General features: G+C 45.8%; 1 long non-coding RNA gene across 6 annotated transcripts in view; it reads left to right on the top strand.

Moving 5' to 3' along the window:
• Positions 1-17,759, top strand: part of LOC120304828 — a 177,600-nt gene that overhangs the window by 148,183 nt on the left and 11,658 nt on the right. The window lies entirely within an intron of this gene.

Genomic DNA, 17,759 nt, shown 5'->3' with positions numbered 1-17,759 from the left:
AAGTTCTTCTTTGCTGATCACCCACCCTTGTTTATCACTTCATTAGCTTTACCCTGAGGGAGATTCAGATGTATTCCTACATCTGTTCCTTTAAGGAGTTAAAAGCAGCCAGTATGTACATCTAAGAATAACTTTGGAAGGTAGATTAGCATGATAATGTGACTGGACCAGTTTTCTGCTCTGACAGAATTCACACAGTTCGGTAAACCTACATGAAAGAGAAAAAGCTGCTTTTGTAAAGTGTGCAGTGCCCAAACCAATGTGATTGTCTAAGCCGCAATTGTGGGTTTGCCCAAAATGCAAAGGTAATGGCTGGGTTCCCACAATATATGGTGAAACACAAATTAGTCAACTCCATTGTAGCCCAGTCTAACCTTTGGTTCCCTAGCTGTAGGAATCCAGCTTCACCAAAGATATGTTTTGCTTCTTGGATGAGAAGGAAGACATTTTCAAAGGAAAAAAACCCCAAGAAAGTCCAGTTGCCTTTTGAAAAAAGCACTTTTGGGACAACCATGATCTAGGATGGTTGAGAACCTCTATTGATATGAACCCTACTGCAGTTCTCATCCTTCCCAGTCATGCTGCAATTGCAAAAAGCCAATACAGTCCCAGGCTCCATTAAGAGAGGGATAGAAGCAAGGTCATGTGAAATATTAATGCCACTTTATAATGCCTTGGTAAGACCACACTTGGAATACTGCATCCAGTTTTGGTTGCCACCCTATTAAAAAAATAGTGCAGAGAAGAACAACAATTAGGGGACTGGAGGCTAAAACATCTGAAGAGTGTTTGCAGGAATGGGGTATGTCTGTTTAATAAAAAGAAGGAGTGGGGATAATGTGATAGCAGTCTTCCAATAATTTCAGGATTGCCCCAAATAAGAGGGGGGTCAACCTATTCTCCAAAGCACCTGAAGGAAGGACAAGAAGCAATGGATGGAAACTAATCAAGGAGAGAATTAACTTAAAACTAAGGAGAAATTTCGTAATGGTGAGAACAATTAACCCGTGGAATGACTTGCCTCCAGAAGTTGTGAGTGCTCCAACACTGGAGATTTTTAAGAAGACATTGGACGACCATTTGTTTGAAATGATATAGGGCAAGGGTCTTCAAACTTGGCCCTTTTATGACTTGTGGACTTCAACTCCCAGAATTCCTCAGCCAGGCACGCTGGTTGAGGAATTCTGGGAGTTGAAGTCCACAAGTCATAAAAGGGCCAAGTTTGAAGATTCCTGATATAGGGTCTCTTGCCTGAGCAGGGGGTGGGACTAGAAGACCTCCAAGGTCCCTTCCAACTCTGTTATTCCAGTAGAGACATTCCTATTGATTACATCCAGAACCTCCCTAGGCTCTCAGATATCTTTCGGTTATGGAAGGCTTTTCCAAATGTGCCAAGCTGGATCAAGCTGAAGTAAAATGGACTTAAAGGCCTTGGAAAAAGCATGGATGTCAGATAGGCGCCACCTGGTTGTCTTAGCCGAGGATGCCATTGCAATTACAGTGTTCTGTTACGTTTAAGATCAGGTTGCCAGCTCCACACAGACATGTCGCACTGAAAAGACAACCCACCCTGCTCTGTTTAAAGCTGAGTTACGCCGCTCAAAGGTTAATCAGTCCACTTGTTGTCTATCAAGCAACTTGTCACAGCTGATCATAGCAAATTGTTTGGTGGTGAAGCCATTATGCCATGAATAGGTTTCTGGGAATGTCTGAAACGTGTGTTCAGATATAAGCAAAGCTGCTTGAAGAACAGGAGGGAAGGGGCAGGAAAAGAGTACTGGAGCCCTTAGTTTGGTTTACCTACATCCTTAATACTTAGGTGTTGAGGTGTATCTGCCTTGTCCTTGAACATTCAGGTTGCAAGTATAGGTAGTTTTCTACTTAAAGTTTAGTGACCATTCAGAGTTTACAACGGCACAGAAAAAGAGATTCACGATTATAACAGTTGAGCATCTCCATGGTGGTGTGATCAAAATTGGACACTTGGCAACTAGCCTGCAGTGTTCCGGGATCATGGGATCGATCCCCTTTCTGACCAGCAAAGCCAATGGGGAAGCCAGATTCGCTTATACAACTGTGTTATTAGCTTAACAACTGCAGTGATTCACTTAACAACTGTGACAAGAGAATGGAACAAAACTTCCTTAACAACTGTTTCACTTAGTAGCAGACTCTCATTTCAGCTATCCTGCTAGAACAGGGGTAGGCAACCTTGGCTCTTTTATGACTCGTGGACTTCAACTCCCAGAATTCCTGAGCCAGCATGGCTCAGCTTGGAAATTCTCCCTTTCCCCTCAGCGTGGCTGGCTCGGGAATTCTGGGAGTTGAAGTCCACGAGTCAAAAAAGAGCCAAGGTTGCTTCCCCCTGTGCTAGAACATTCAGGATGAATTGTTGTGATTGTTGAACCTATCTGGAAGATCTTAAATGTTGCCCTTGTGTGCTATTTTTTTTTTTTAACAGGATACCGAATCGGCTTCAGGCCTTTAGTTGCTTTTTTCAGCTGCGTAAAATTGAGCAGTCCATTTGCTTAAGTGTGAAAGGTGTGGACACAGTCAGGGTGTGCTCAGTGCTGTCCAAGAAACAGTATGCAATTTGGCACTCGCTCGTCCATCAGATTGGATCCCCTGCAGCGATCCCTAATTATTTTCAGCTGCAGGCAAGCCTCTGACTTGGTTCATTGGTGCTCTGCTTTCCTTACAGGTCACCATCTGTCTGAGCCTGATAGAGATATTTGTCTGATGGGGCTAAAATTACCCCGTGTAGGATGACATTTCTTAGCCCTGGCTTGGCTGAATCAGAAAGAGCTGAGAGTAGATGGGAAAAGGGGGGCTCATGCCAAGTTTCTGGGAGGGGGGGAGAGATGGACTCATGGAGAGCCTTGGGAGTGACATTGATAGCAGTAGCACTTAGACTTATATACTGCCTCATAGCACTTTACAGTCCTCTCTAAGCGGTTTACAGAGTCAGCATATTGCCCCTGACAATCTGGGTTCTCATTTTATCGACCTCGGAAGGATGGAAGGCGGAGTCAACCTTGAGCCGGTGAGAATCAAACTGCTGGTGGTCGGCAGTCAGCAGAATTAGCCTGTAGTACTGCATTCTAACCACCACGCCACCATGGCTCTTAATTAACTATCTGATTACAGGGAATCCTTGACATACAACGCCAATTGAGCTGGAACGTCCATTACTAAGCAATGCAGTTAAGTGCTTCATCACATAATCATATCTGATTTTCTCCCTTTTTTTTTTCCTGTGGTCATTAAATCACGTGATTGTTCAGCGAACCCAACTTGCTTTACTTTGCTTCTTGAAAGCCAGCTAGGAAGGTCACAGATGGTGATTATGTGACCCCAGAACTGCATGCCAAGTTGCCAAACGCCTGAATTGTGACCGCAGGACCCTGCCGTAAATGGGAGGGCTAGTTATAACTCACTTTTTTTAGTGCTTGCATGACTTTGAATGATCAGTAAGCCAATGGTCGTACATCAAGGATTATATGTATGTCATAACCATTTATCAATAAAGGAGAAAATGTGTTGGAACTGTGGGTTGAACAATGAGTCCTTGGTGCTCTCTGAGGTTGGTGGTTTTCTTGGAGATGTTTCATTACCCAAACTACGTAACATCATCAGTGCACTGATGATATTATCTAGTTTGGTACTGAAACGTCTGCAAGAAAACAACCAAGCTCAGAGAGCACCAAGGACCCCTCATAACCATGTATAATATCAGCTGTTTTCAGCAGATGCAAGGAGGAATATACTTCTAGTTCAGGGGTGGCCAATTAATTTTTCCAAGGGACCACATGAAAAACTCAGACGTGTTCTGAAGGGCCCAACCAGTTGGGCTGTGAAGATGCATAGGCACATGCACATGCACAAACACACACATGGACATATGTAAATTGAAAAAAAAAGTAGTAATCGCCTTCAAAATAAAACAATGCTGTTGTATCGTGTCCATGGTATAGGCTTACTTACATTTGATTTCTAATTTCCAATTGACCTCCGGGAGGGCAGACAACGACAGCAAAAGAGTTTGGACGTGGCTCTTCCCAGATCTGTTGTAGTTCCACAATTAGGAATTTGGAATCTCAGTGAGACTTTTTGTGCTGGTTGATAAAAAGGAGGAAACATGGACTGGAAGACATGTTAGTCTGTTCTGTCCTGGGTTTTTTATTGTTTTTCCTTGTTTTTAATAATAATAATAATAATACATTGGCATTGACAAATTCACTATTAGTCAATTGCAAAAGGCGGCCTTACTAGGAACTGCTTCCATCCTGCGACGATACCTGTAATACCATCAAACATCCACATCTGCCTATCCCAGGTCCTGGGTAAGGACTCGATAGGTAGACAAAAATGCCAAATCCAGTCTGAACATCTGGCTGACTGTGTGATGATCCATAATAATAATAATAATAATAATAATAATAATAATAATAATAATAATAATAGGAAGGGACCTTGGAGGTCATCTAGTCCAACCCCTGCTCAGGTAGGAAACCCTATACCATTTCGGATCAATGGCTGTCCAGTTTCTTCTTAAAAACTTCCATTGTTGGAGCATTCCCCGCTTCTGGAGGCAGGTTGTTCCACTGGTTAATTTCATTTTTCTCCCACCATCGTTCCCCCGCTCTGTTATCTCTCCCCCTCCCTCCTTTTTTTTTCTGAAAAAATAAAATAAATAAATAAACCCTACCAAGCAGTTTATTCTAGTACCTGGGAGTTCCTAACCAGATTGCAGATGACTTGAGTGTGTTTAATAAAAACGATAGTGTGTGAATGAGTCAGAATTTCTTTTTTTTTTTCTTTTAAAAAAAAAATCTTTCCCTCCCGCTATGTAGATGCAGCATAGTTGGGGAAACGGATCTCTTGGTCTGCGTGAAGGAATTACCAACCTCTCTCTCTCCTGTGGGTGTATGCAAAAATTCAACCGGTTGGGGAAAATAACAGCAGCGTACCTTTCCATACCGTGAGACACTCACAAAAGGAAAGACGAGAGGCCCGAGTGTGCAGCTTCCACCACGGATGACCCCCCCCCCAAAAAAAAGAATCTGCAGTTTCACAAGACAAACCTTGTTTCCAGGGCTGTCGAAAAACTTGGTGGTAGAGAAGGACCCGAACACAACATTCTTTGTTGTTTTTAACCAACCTTCCTCTCGCTCAGTGTTTCCCAAACTTGACAATTTTAAGGCATGAGGACTTCAACTCCCAGAATTCCACAGCCAGCAACGCTGGCTGTGGAATTCTGGGAGTTGAAGTCCACATGTCTTAAAATTGTCAAGTTTGGGAAACACTGCGCCTAGCTGGCGTTCCTGGGTTGTTTAGAACTACGGTACCGTCCCTATCATTCTTCCTCAGTGGAGAAGAAAAGAAAAATGCTCCTTGCCAAACTTTTAATAATAATGATGATGATGATGATGTTGGAAGGTACCTTGGAGATCATCTAGTCCAACCCCCTGCTCAGGCAGGAAACCCTATACCCGTGATGGCGAACCTTTTAGAGACCGAGTGCCCAAACTGCAACCCAAAACCCACTTACGTATCGCCGGGTGCCGGGTGGGTGTGGCCCACTTGGCGGGCGCAGCCACAGTGGGCGTGGCAGACTGGGTGGGCGTGGCTGCCATAGTCATGGCAGGCGGGGGGCGTGGCCACCTCAATGTTGCTTAGGAGGGACACCTACGGGAGCCGGGCAGGGCAGGGTTGGGGGGAGATCCAGGGGGTCTCTGGCAGGTGGAATGATGGGCTCCGCAATGGCGGCTCCAGGCTGGCTGGCCTTAGGCCAGTGATGGCGAACTTTTAGAGACATGTGCTGGGGTGATGGCACGTGCCCTCAGAGAGGGCTCCGCGTGCCCCCTCTGGCATGCGTGCCAGAGGTTCGCCACCACTGCCCTATACCATTTCAGACAAATGGTTGTCCAGTCTCTTCTTAAAAACTTCCAGTGTTGGAGCATTCACCGTTTCTGGAGGCAGGTTGTTCCACTGGGTAATTGTTCTAACTGTCAGGAAGTTTCTCCTTAGTTCTAGGTTGCTTCTCTCCTTGATGAGTTTCCACCCGTTGCTTCTTGTCCTCCCTTCAGGCGCTTTGGAGAATAGCTTGACTCCCTCCTCTTTATGGCAGCCCCTGAGATATTGGAACACTGCTATCATGTCCCCCCTCATCCTTTTCTTCATTAAACTAGACATACCCAATTCCAGCAACCGTTCCTTGTATGTTTTAGCCTCCGTTCCTTATACGTTTTAGCCTTTTGAGGCCCACTTCCCGTTATCTTCTGATGAAATGGACTTAGAAAGGTAAGAGCATGGATTCTTCAGGCTTGCCCTCCCAAAAGACTTAGTGGGACGAGATGTGTCTAGTGAGGAAGGCAGCTGGTTTGAGTTCGGGCAGTGTCAGATTATTTCTGTGTGGCAGCAACCCCCCCCCCCCCAAAAAGCACCAATGCACTCCTAGGCTGCATTGACAGAGGGATAGAATCAAGATCACGTGAGGTTGTAGTACCGCTTTACAAAGCCTTAGTAAGACTACACTTGGAATATTGCATCCAATTTTGGTCACTACAGTATAAAAAAGATGTTGAGAAAGAGTGCAGAGAAGAGCAACAAGAATGATTAGGGGACTGGAGGCTAAACCATATGAAGAATGGTTACAGAAATTGGGTATGTCTAATGAAAAGAAGGACTAGGGGAGACATGGTAAGAAGTATATCCAGTATTTGAAGGGCTCCTACAAAGATGAGGGGGTCAAAACTGTTTTCTAAACTAGTACCAAAATGCAAGACAAGAAACAATAGATGGAAACTAACCAAGGAGAGAAGCAATCTAGAATTAAGGAGAAAATTCCTAACGATAAGAGCAATCAGCCAATGGACCGGCTTGCCTTCAGAAGTTGATTTTGCTCCATTACTGGAGGCTTTCCAAGAGAGACTGGACAGCCATTTGTCTGAAATGTATACGGTCTCCTGCTTGAGCAGGGGTTGGACTAGAAGACCTCCGAAGTCCCTTCCAACTTGGTTATTCTAGGTTTTATGTTCCCCATGGAACATGGTGTTAGCAAGAGAAGAACAGATGATGCTCCAAATTTGAAGGGTTTTTGTTTGTTTGTTTTAGCAAGTAAAGTCACATAGCATGGAGCTCTTGAGGCATATAGCTTTAATTTCTTGATATGTACTTTCTCTCTGCCCTTCCCTTCCTCTCTATCAACACACACTTACAAACACACTTCATTTTCTTAGAAATAAGATAAACAGAATTCATAGCTGGTTTTACTCTGCGTATTCAACTGTTGCCACATTAGTATTTCCATTGTAACTTGGTTTGTGTTTCCTTGATTGACAGCTGGGTTTTTTTTTAAATCATTTGCATATGTTCTCTTAAGTCAACTGGAGAGGAGAGTGGCTTTCAGAAGGGAAGTAAGCTTTACCAAGGAAGTAGTGCCTAGTAGGTAGTCTTCCCCAATGTGATGCCCCCCCCCCACATATCCTGAATTACATTGCTCATCATCCTGAGATATTATGGACAGGACAGCTTTCCCAGTCTTGATTGTCTTGACCTGACAGATTTGAGTATTGGGCCCTATCCAACAAGATGCAGTTCAGTGGTGAGAAAAACTAAAGTTCTGCTCTTAGTCAGGAAAACCCAAATGCACAGGTATAGTAGTAGCAACTGTGAGAGGGATCTAGGTAACCACCACTTAAATATGAGCAGAAGTCTGCTGCAACTGCCAAAAAAGCCAATGCCATTCTAGGCTGCATCAACAGAGGGCTAGAATTAAGACAACAAGAAGTGATAACTACTGCTTTACATTATGCTGGTATCACCACACTTAGAATATTGTGTCCAGTTTTGGTCACCACAATGCAGAAAAGATGCTGAGACTCTAGAACAGGGCTCTTCAAACTTGGCCCTTTTATGACTTGTGGACTTCAACTCCCAGAATTCCTCAGCCAGGCATGCTGGCTGAGGAATTCTGGGAGTTGAAGTCCACAAGTCATAAAAGGGCCAAGTTTGAAGAGCCCTGCTCTAGCAAGAGTGCAGAGAAGAGCAACACAGATGATTAGGGGGCTAATGAACGGCTGCAGGAATTGGGTATGTCTACTTTAATGAAAAGATAGTCTTCCAATATCTGAGGAGCTGCCACAAAGAAGAGGGAGTCAAGCTATTCTCCAAAGCACCTGAAGGCAGGACAAGCAACAATGAATGGAAACTAATCAAGGAGAGAAGCAACCTAGAACTAAGGAGAAATTTCCTGACAGTGAGAACAATTAGTGGAATGGCTTGCCTTCAGATATTTTATATGCTCCATCAGTAGAGGTTTTCAAGAGAAGACTGGACAGCTATTTGTCTGGCATGGTATAGGATCTCCTGCCTGAGCAGGTTGAACTAGAAGACCTCCAGCATCTCTTCAACTCTTTTATTCTGTATTCTATTCTGTATTTAAAAGAAATGCAGGCACTGGCATTATTTTTGCATGGAAGCCAGCCAGATGTTCTGAAAAGTGCCCTCACCCATTCATAGGAACACGGGCTATTTTTGACAGCACAAAAAAAAGGAACTTTTCACACTTGCACACACACACACATACACACACATTGATTGAAACCAAGACTTTCTCGTTTTGCAACTCGGTCCCAGGCATTGCAAGGCCACCTCCTCCCTTTCCGTTGACTCTGGTTTCAGCACCCATGTAACTTTTCTAGCACGTGTGACCATTTTATAATCATTCATTCTTCAAAAGCATGACTCAGGTTATGTGTGGTTAGCTCTACTCCAACCTCAGAAAAATGGAAGTGCTTGTTCATCTTCACGTCCTAAGTTTTCTTAATTTACCTGTTTATGGGTTGTCCTGGAACCTGGATGAATATATTGGAACATTTTGCTTATTTATATTTATGTATTTATACCCAGCCTTTATTATGTTTACAAATAACTGAAGGTGGCAAACGTATCCAACACACCTTCTCCTGGTATTTTCCCCATAGCAACAACCCTGTGGGGTGAATTGGGCTGAGAGAGACAGTGACTGGCCCAAGGTCACTCAGCTGGCTTTCATGGCTAAGGCAGGACTTTAACTTCCTTCCCTCCCTCCCTCCCTCCCTTCCTTTCCTTCCTTCCTTCCTTCACTTTCCTCCCTTCCTTCTTTCCTTTCCTCTCCTCCCTCCCTCCCTCCCTCCCATTCCTTCCTCCCCCTCCCTTTCCTCCCTCCCTTCCTTTCCTCCCTCCCCCCTCCCTTCTTCCTTTCCTCCCTCCCCCTCTCTTTCCCCCCTCCCTTCCTTTCCTCCCTCCCCCCTCCCTTCCTTTCCTCCCTCCCCCTCTCTTTCCCCCCTCCCTTCCTTTCCTCCCTCCCCCCTCCCTTCTTCCTTTCCTCCCTCCCCCTCTCTTTCCCCCCTCCCTTCCTTTCCTCCCTCCCCCTCTCTTTCCCCCCTCCCTTCCTTTCCTCCCTCCCCCTCTCTTTCCCCCCTTCCTTTCCTCCCTCCCCCCTCCCTTCTCCTCCCCCTCTCCCCCTCCCTCCCTTCCTTTCCTCCCTTCCCTTCCTTTCCTCCCTCCCCCTCTCTTTCCCCCTCCCCTTCCTTTCCTCCCTCCCCCCCTCCCTTCCCTTTCCTCCCTCCCCCCTCTTTCCTCCCTTCCTTTCCTCCTCCCCCTCTCTTTCCCCCCCCCCTCCCTTCCTTTCCTCCCTCCCCCTCTCTTTCCTCCCTTCCTCCCTCCCTCCTCCCTCCCTTCTTTCCTCCCTCCCCCTCCTCTTTCCCCCTCCCTTCCTCCTCCCTCCTCCCCTCCCCTCCTCTCTTCCTTCCTCCTCCCTCCCTCCCTTCTTTCCTCCTCCCCTCCTTTCCCCCTCCCTTCCTCCCTCCCTCCTCCCTCCTTCCTTTCCCTCCTTCCTCCCTCTCCTTCCTCCCTCCCTTTCCTTTCTCCCTCCCCCCTCCTCTTCCTTTCCTCCCTCTTTCCCATTCCTTCCTTTCCTCCCTCCCCCCTCCCTTCCCTCCCTCCCTTCTTCCCATTCCTTCCTCTCCCCTCCCTTTCCTCCCTCCCTTCCCCTCCCTTCTTCCTTTCCTCCCTCCCTCCCATTCCTTCCTCCCCTCCCTTTCCTTCCTCCCTCCCTCCCTCCTTTCCTCCCTCCCTCCCATTCCTTCCTCTCCCCTCCCTTCTTCCTTTCCTCCCTCCCTCCCTCCCTTTCCTACCTGCCTGCCTGCCTGCTTAGAGATTTCCAAGAGGAAGAAAAGATTTCACTTGTCAAAACCCCAAACTAATTTAAAAGGGCTCTTGTACAAGGAAGGGTGAATTTGGTCTTTGCTCACAATTAGGAAGTATTGAACTTGAGATTTTCATGCGACGTTTGTGCCCTATGACTGTCACCTTATATTTCTTGCCCGCCTTGTGTTAATTGAAGATTTGGGAGGTTCCTGGAGTGCTCCTTCAGTGACCTTCGAAGAAACTAAATGCAGACTCTTTCACTCAGTACCATTAATGAATCAAGACTTCTGCCGGTAAGATAACATCTCTCATTAACCAAAGGCGGAAATTAATAAATGGCTGCAAATGTCTGAGCGCTATATTTACATGCCAGCATCTAAACTCTTTGTACCTTGGGGGTGAAGTAGAAAAGAAAACTTCCATAAATTTCTTGGTGGAAGTTTGTTTTCCAGACATCCAAAGAGAACTTGCAGGCAAGAATATCGGCACATATAGCGAATCACCAAGATTTGGAATCTCTTGGGTGGGATTTCAAATGACAGTCTGTCATTTTGTCTGACAAACATGTCTGAACTTTCTTGATTTATGTCATCAGATTCTGTCATCAGATCAGTCCTTAAACTGAAGATAGATGTGAGTCAGCAGCAAGATAACGCTGCCCCAACGGCAATTGTAACTGAGGTTCTATCAACAGAAGTGCAATTTCCATATCATGGCACCTAATCGATTAATTATAGCATAGTCAGACACTACTTTGAGGACTGTGTCCAATTCTAGATTCCAATTTTTAAGAAAAATTGGGAGGAACCATGGAGCAATGCAGAGAAGAGCATCAGATACAAATTGGAGCATTGAGCTTTTCTAAAGCACCAGAGGGCAGGACAAGAAGCAATGGATGGAAACTAATCAAGGAGAGAAGCAAGCTTGAATTAAGGAGAAACTTCCTAACAGTGAGCATAATTAACCAGTGGGACAGTTTGTCTTCAGATGTTGTGGGTGCTTCATCACTGGAGCTTTTTTTAAAAAAAGACTGGACAGCCACTTGTCTGAAATTGTATAGGGCAGCGGTTCTCAACCTGTGAGTCGGGACCCCATTTGGGGTCAAACGACTATTTCACGGGGGTTGCCAAACAACGCAGTCTGCCATTTTTTTCCCCTTTTCCTTAGCTGTGCTACTCCCTTTTATTCTATTGGCTTTTGAAAGACTCTCTTGAATAGAGCCTAATTCTATTGGCTTTCAAAAGCCAATAGGAATTGTCCAGGCTGTTTCTGCCCTGCTGAGCCCGCCAAAAGCCCCAGTCTGCAAACGGTGCTGCAAGTTGTCTGCAGTGAAGGCGAGCTGTCTGGAAGCTTCCACCCCTCCCTGCTGAGCAACTACTAAAAATGTAACTAAAAGAGGGCCAGGGGTGGGAGGTGGGAGGCTGGCGTGCACAGGGAGGGTTGCTGGCACGCGTGGGGCCCGGCGGGTTCCTTCCCTCCCTTAGGCTGGGCCAGCTGGTGGCCCAGCCAGTGGTCACCCTGCGCCGTCTCTGCTTCTTGTCAGCTATGCCTTGGCCAGCGCAGGGGGCGGCACCACGCATGCATGGCGCTCCTGGACAGGGAAAGTCCTCGACTTACGACCGGTTGGGTAGTTCTCGACTTAAAACCTGTTGGGTAGTCCTCGACTTACAACCGGTTGGGGTCGCGGCATTAAAAAGGTTGAGAACCACTGGTATAGGGTCTCCTGCTTGAGCAGTGGGTTGGACTAGAACAGTGGTTCTTAACCTGGGCGATATTGCCCCCTAGGAGGCGATTTCATTTTTCAGGGGGGGGCGATGGAATGAAAAGGGACGACACGGGGGCGAAGGAATGAAAAGGGGGTGATATGGGGACGATGGAGCGAGAAGTTTTGGGGACACTTCTGAGACTTTTTCGTACAGTGAATCACTGTATATCTGTCGTACAAAAACATCAGATCGCTGGCTATTAGTGGATTGAATTATGTTTTCAAATGTTCCTCCAGCTAGCTTCAGTACAGAACACCATACATATGTGAAGACGCATTGCTTATCTTCATGCGCGTTGCACAGCAGCCTCTACCCACACAGTGGCACGCCATTGGCCAGAATATGGGAGATATGGGGAAAAGACTGGACATAAATTATTTGGATCGATATGTCCTGATGACAATTTTAAAGAAAACAAAAAAAGTGTTTGCACAAATTGAAGAATTATTTCCTACGTTGCGATTGAGAGGTTATGTTGGGGGAGGGGGCAATGATAACTTCCTCATTGGCTCCAGGGGGCGATTCGTTCAAAAAGGTTAAGAATCACTGGACTAGATGACCTCCAAGGTCCCTTCCAGCTCTATTCTAATTCTTGTGCTCCCTTAGGCATGAAAGCTGATTGGGTGACTTTGGGCCAATCACCAGGAGACTGTGAGTTCTAGTCCCAACCTTGGTCATGAAAGCCAGTTGGGTGCTTTGGGGCCAGTCACTCTCTCTCAGACCAACTCTTCTCCCATGGTTGTGGTTGGGGGAAGGGGTACGTTCGCTGCCTTGAGTTATTTATAAAAAATAATAAATGCAGGATATAAAAAATAAATAAAATAGTTACATGACAATCACGTCACTGTGAGTGGGGGCTTATTCCCTCTCAGCCCTTTTCCTGTTGGCAGAGTCAGGTCTTATTTCTGAAAGATAGCAGGATCAGGACATGTCTCTTGATCCATGACGTGACATTGCTTCTTAAATGGCCACCATCATTTCACATTGCACCCAGAAAGCTACTGATACGTCAGGGCAATTGATGAAGTGGCGATGTTGGGAGTGCAGGCTGAGGTGCATCCGTGGTTACTGTTTGGACCAGTTCTGGCTCCCGGTCCAGAAGTAAGGCATTTTGCAGTAACCCAGCTGCAAGATGGTTAAGGAAGGACCTCATGGAATCGGCATATAAGACAAATCTATGCAAAGGCTCTTTTGGCCACATCTGTCACCTGCCCTTCAAGCAGAATAACAAAGTTGGAAGGGACCCTAGAGGTCTTTTAGTCCAACCCCCTGCTCAAGCAGAAACCCTGTATCATTTGAGACAAATGGTTGTCCTATCTCTTCTTAAAAACCTCAAGTGTTGGAGCATGCACAACATCTGGAGGCAAGCCGTTCCACTGGTTAATTTTTCTCCCTGTTAGGAAATTTCTTCTTAGTTCTAGGTTGCTTCTCCTTGATTAGTTTCCATCCATTGCTTCTTGTCTTGCCTTCAGGTGCCTGGGAGAACAGGTTGACCCCTCTCCTTTGTGGCATGTCACCCCTGGTTCTTCTTTTCATTAAACTAGACATACCAAGTTCCAGCAACCATACTTTGTATGTTTTAGCCTCCAGTTGCCTAATAATCTTTGTTGCTCTTCTCTGCACTCTTTCTAGAGTCTCAGCAAGCAAAAGCTATGAGTTCAGGAGGACCTGCCAATTGCCTACCACTTCCGTCTGAGAAGTGCTTCTAATTGAACAATCTTGAGAGACAGCAGAAAGAGTCACAGCCAGGAGAACAGTCTGATTAAAGATCACTTGGAACCCTAGATTCTTAGGCTCTAAAAGTGACGGGGTAGAAATGTACCTTCAGACGTGCAAGATTGGAGCCGAGGTGGCGCAGCAGTTAGGGTGCAGTACTGCAGGCCACTTTAGCTGACTGTGTTCACCAGGTCAGTGGTTCAAATCTCACCGGCTCAACGTTGACTCAGCCTTCCATCCTTCTGGGGTATATATATATATATATATATATATATATATATATATATAATGAAGATATAAAATGAACACCAGGGTAATAAAAACTGCAAAAGTTTTTAATAAATTAAAACTATAAAAGTTTTAAAAAGCGCCAAGCTTTCGCCGTCACCCTCTTAATCCTCTGGGATTGCAGCAGTCTCACGGGGGTAGTCGGAGTATCTCGCGATTGCTTTCCTTCCTCCAAATTGCACATGGTTTGTTGGATAGTTCGGGTGCTGCCCAAGTTGTTATTGGGCCATCGAGGGCGTTGCCGCTGATTATTGGCACTCCATGATCTTAAGGCCAAATAGGACGGACATAGGTCAATATGCCTGTTAATGGACTTACTGTCCGAGAGCCATGCCTCTCTAAGAAGGCGGCCCCCTTTGGTACTATCATTTGCCAATACACTGACGCCACTAAAATTAAACCTGTGGCCCAGATCCACCGTGTGGGCCCATATTTGGGAGTGACAATCCCTCCTTCTCACTGCCAATTCGTGCTCATGGACCCTGGTCTTAATGCGTTTAGCAGTCTCCCCAATATAATTGCATTGGCAGTCCATACAGTCAATCCTATAGACGGCTGCCGATCTTTCGATGCTGGGGAGCGGGTCCTTAGGGCGCATTATTGCCGCCCGCAGTGTTTGGTTGGGTCTATGGGCCACCTGTATTTTATATGGTGCCAGGATCCTAGCTGTGGCTTCTGATACATTATGGATATAGGGGAGGGCAATGCGTGTGGTGGCTTGAGGCATGGGTTCTTGAGATGCAGGGTTACTCCGGAGTCCAGGTGTATTACTATCCAACAAAACATGTGCAATTTGGAGGAAGGAAAGCAATCGCGAGATACTCCGACTACCCCCGTGAGACTGCTGCAATCCCAGAGGATTAGGGGGGTGATAAAAACCAAGATCCGGACCCCTGACAGTAAAGAGGAGACGAGGGAAGATACGACAGGTGGAAGTGCGGGTGAATCGCTAAACGCAACGGCCTGCCCATACATCAAAAGAAACATCATGGCTGGTCCGGAAAGGAGGAGAAGAACCCCCCATGCAGCCGGAACGATCAGCTCTAATGAAGACAAACCACGGGAGGTGGTTGACGAAGAACTCTCACACGCCGCTATGGAGGAGGAGGGAAGATCGGAGAGCGGCAAGGTGCGGAAGATCGAGCCGTTACACCCCCTACCTGACGATCCTGAGGACTCCCATAGAATACACGCGAATGCTTTTAATAACGTAAAAAAGGGGAGAACTGAGGAAGAGCGCTGCAACCAGGAGGGACGCGGCTTGACCGCTGTGCACACACCCCCTGGACTGAGTACTCGGAGTAGGACACGCGCAAGACAGCTGGGCATGATAACGGACAAGAGACGATCCCTCCACCTTGCGGAACACCCCCCCACGCTGCACCGGACCCGTGGCAATTTACGAGATCATCAGGATGACGGACACATTAAAAACGAAAGTATTGAGACCGGAAATGAACGCGATCCTAGAAGTAACAACCGGACAAGATATGGTGGAGAAAGGAATGTAGAATGTGCACTACCACCTGAGCCTGAGGGGAGGTTAGAATATAAAGGCAACCGAAATAACTGGAATTGCCATCTAGCTAATTCGGAGTTGGGAGAATTGGAGATGGATGAAGATAAAAATGCAACCAAAAAGAGAAAAGAAGTACAGGTTAATTGCACACAGCTGAACCAATTAGGCCCGATGACAAGATCGAGGAGCCGGGCGCAGATCTCGACACGCCTATAAAAAGACCTTCTCATTCTCTGGCGCACCAGCCCTGAGGATGCCGGCAGGTGACGGCGAAAGCTTGGCGCTTTTTAAAACTTTTATAGTTTTAATTTATTAAAAACTTTTGCAGTTTTTATTACCCTGGTGTTCATTTTATATCTTCATTATGAATATTCCCAGGGTTCATATTTTTAACCTTTTTAATCGTATATATATATATATATATATATATATATATATATATATATATATATATACATACACACACACACACATTGCTTACTGGTGTACACCGCTTAGAGAGTGCTTGCACTTAAAGCGGTATATAAGTCTCATAAATAAATAAATAAATAAGATTATGTTAATGTAACCTTCCAATAAAGTAGATCTGGTTCATCAGGATGTGCTTCCTGTTTATATACCTCACAAGGCTAACACCACCCATTCAGAACTAACTTGGAAGCCATTGGTGTTGCTTCTAGAAAGGGCTCATTTCAGCTTCTTAGAACTAAGGAATTTGGACCTGAGTTTTGTGAAGGGGAATAGCTGGGGAGCGTGCTTCTGTGTCAATCAAGGTCACAACCAAGTGCTTTTAACTCAGATTCGGAAACACTGGTTTGAAAGAGTGATGGTTTAGAAGTATCCTGATGCCTTCTCGGCAGCTCGCACCTGTTGTCAAAGTACTGTTGCTGTTCCGTTCCAGCTGAAGTTTTCGGATGGTTTTCAAAGACAACGCTTTCAGATCTTTTAAGTCTTTTAAGGTCCTTGACCCCTGTAACCAAGCCGGGGGGGGGGGGGAGTTGCACCATTTCCTGGAAGTTTGTTATGGTGCTACAGGCTGGCTTAAGCATAGAGTTCCTTGATAAGAATGTGAACCAGGGGTAGGTAACCTTGGCTCTTTTATGACTCGTGGACTTCAACTCCCAGAATTCCTGAGCCAGCATGACTCAGCATGGAAACCTCTCCCTTTCCCCTCAGCATGGCTGGCTCAGGAATTCTGGGAGTTGAAGTCCACAAGTCATAAAAGAGCCAAGGTTGCCTACCCCTGATGTAAACCCTACAGTGAGGAATTACAGGAAGTCTTCGGCTTACGGCCACAACAGTTGAGCCCAAACCTTCTGTCGTTAAGTGAGTTTTGCTCCATTTTACGACCTTTCTTGCCACAATTGTTAAGTCAGTCACTGCACTTGATAAGGTAGTAACCCAGCTGTTAAGTGAATCCGGTTTCCCCATTGACTTTGCTTGTCGGAAGTTAACAAAAGATGGTCACGTGACCCCTCAACACTGCAACCGTCATAAAGATGAGTCAGTTGCCAAGCATCTGAATTTTGATGGTCACCTGGCCATGGGAAATGCTGCAATGACTGTAAGTGTGAAAAATGGTCATAAGTCACTTTTTTTCAGTACCGTTGTGACCGGACACTAAACACGCTGCTGTAAGTCAAGGGCTATTTGCACACTACATTTCTCCGTTTGCTTTCCATCGCTCTGATTTCTTGGGCAACGCTGGGATTTATAAAATATGGCTCTTTTTGTGAGTATTGCATAATGAGAGCTTTTTTTAAAAAAAAAAAAGTCCCTGATTGTGTGGATAGCAAGATTTCAGTCACTGCAAGAAAGCTAGTAAAGTTGGGGCGTGGGAGGGGGGGATACTGTATGTTGATAATGTGAGTCCAGGCACTGCCACTTGCCCAGTTTAAGCCTTTTGTTGTTGAAGTGGCTCCTAGATTAATACAAAAAGAGCTAACTGATTTTGAACATGGCAGAAGAGGAAAGACAACAGCCAAGCCAAGGAGGTAGCTGCAGGGCAGATTTTTCGTGCGCTCCTTTCTACCAAGTCGTCATCAAACGTTTTCTGCTCTCGCCTTATTTCCTAAGAATAGCGATTTGCATAGATTTTTATTTTTGATACCAGGCTGCTGCTGGTAGGTTTTTCCTCATTTCTCTGAAGAATCTGATAGTAATAATTTCTGTGCTCAATCAAGATGGTTGTGGTTTCCTGAGCACTCCAGTTCTTTGACTTCCTTGTCTTAAATAAGTAACCTTGGTGATTTGGAGAGTTTCTTCTATGAGATGAT

The sequence above is a fragment of the Crotalus tigris genome, unplaced genomic scaffold (assembly GCF_016545835.1).
Source record: "Crotalus tigris isolate CLP2741 ecotype Arizona unplaced genomic scaffold, ASM1654583v1 scf7180000017661.16357234195:1864864, whole genome shotgun sequence".
NCBI lineage: Eukaryota > Metazoa > Chordata > Lepidosauria > Squamata > Viperidae > Crotalus > Crotalus tigris.
The sequence above is the reverse complement of the archived record's forward strand: the minus strand, read 5'-3'. Positions and strand labels throughout refer to the sequence as shown.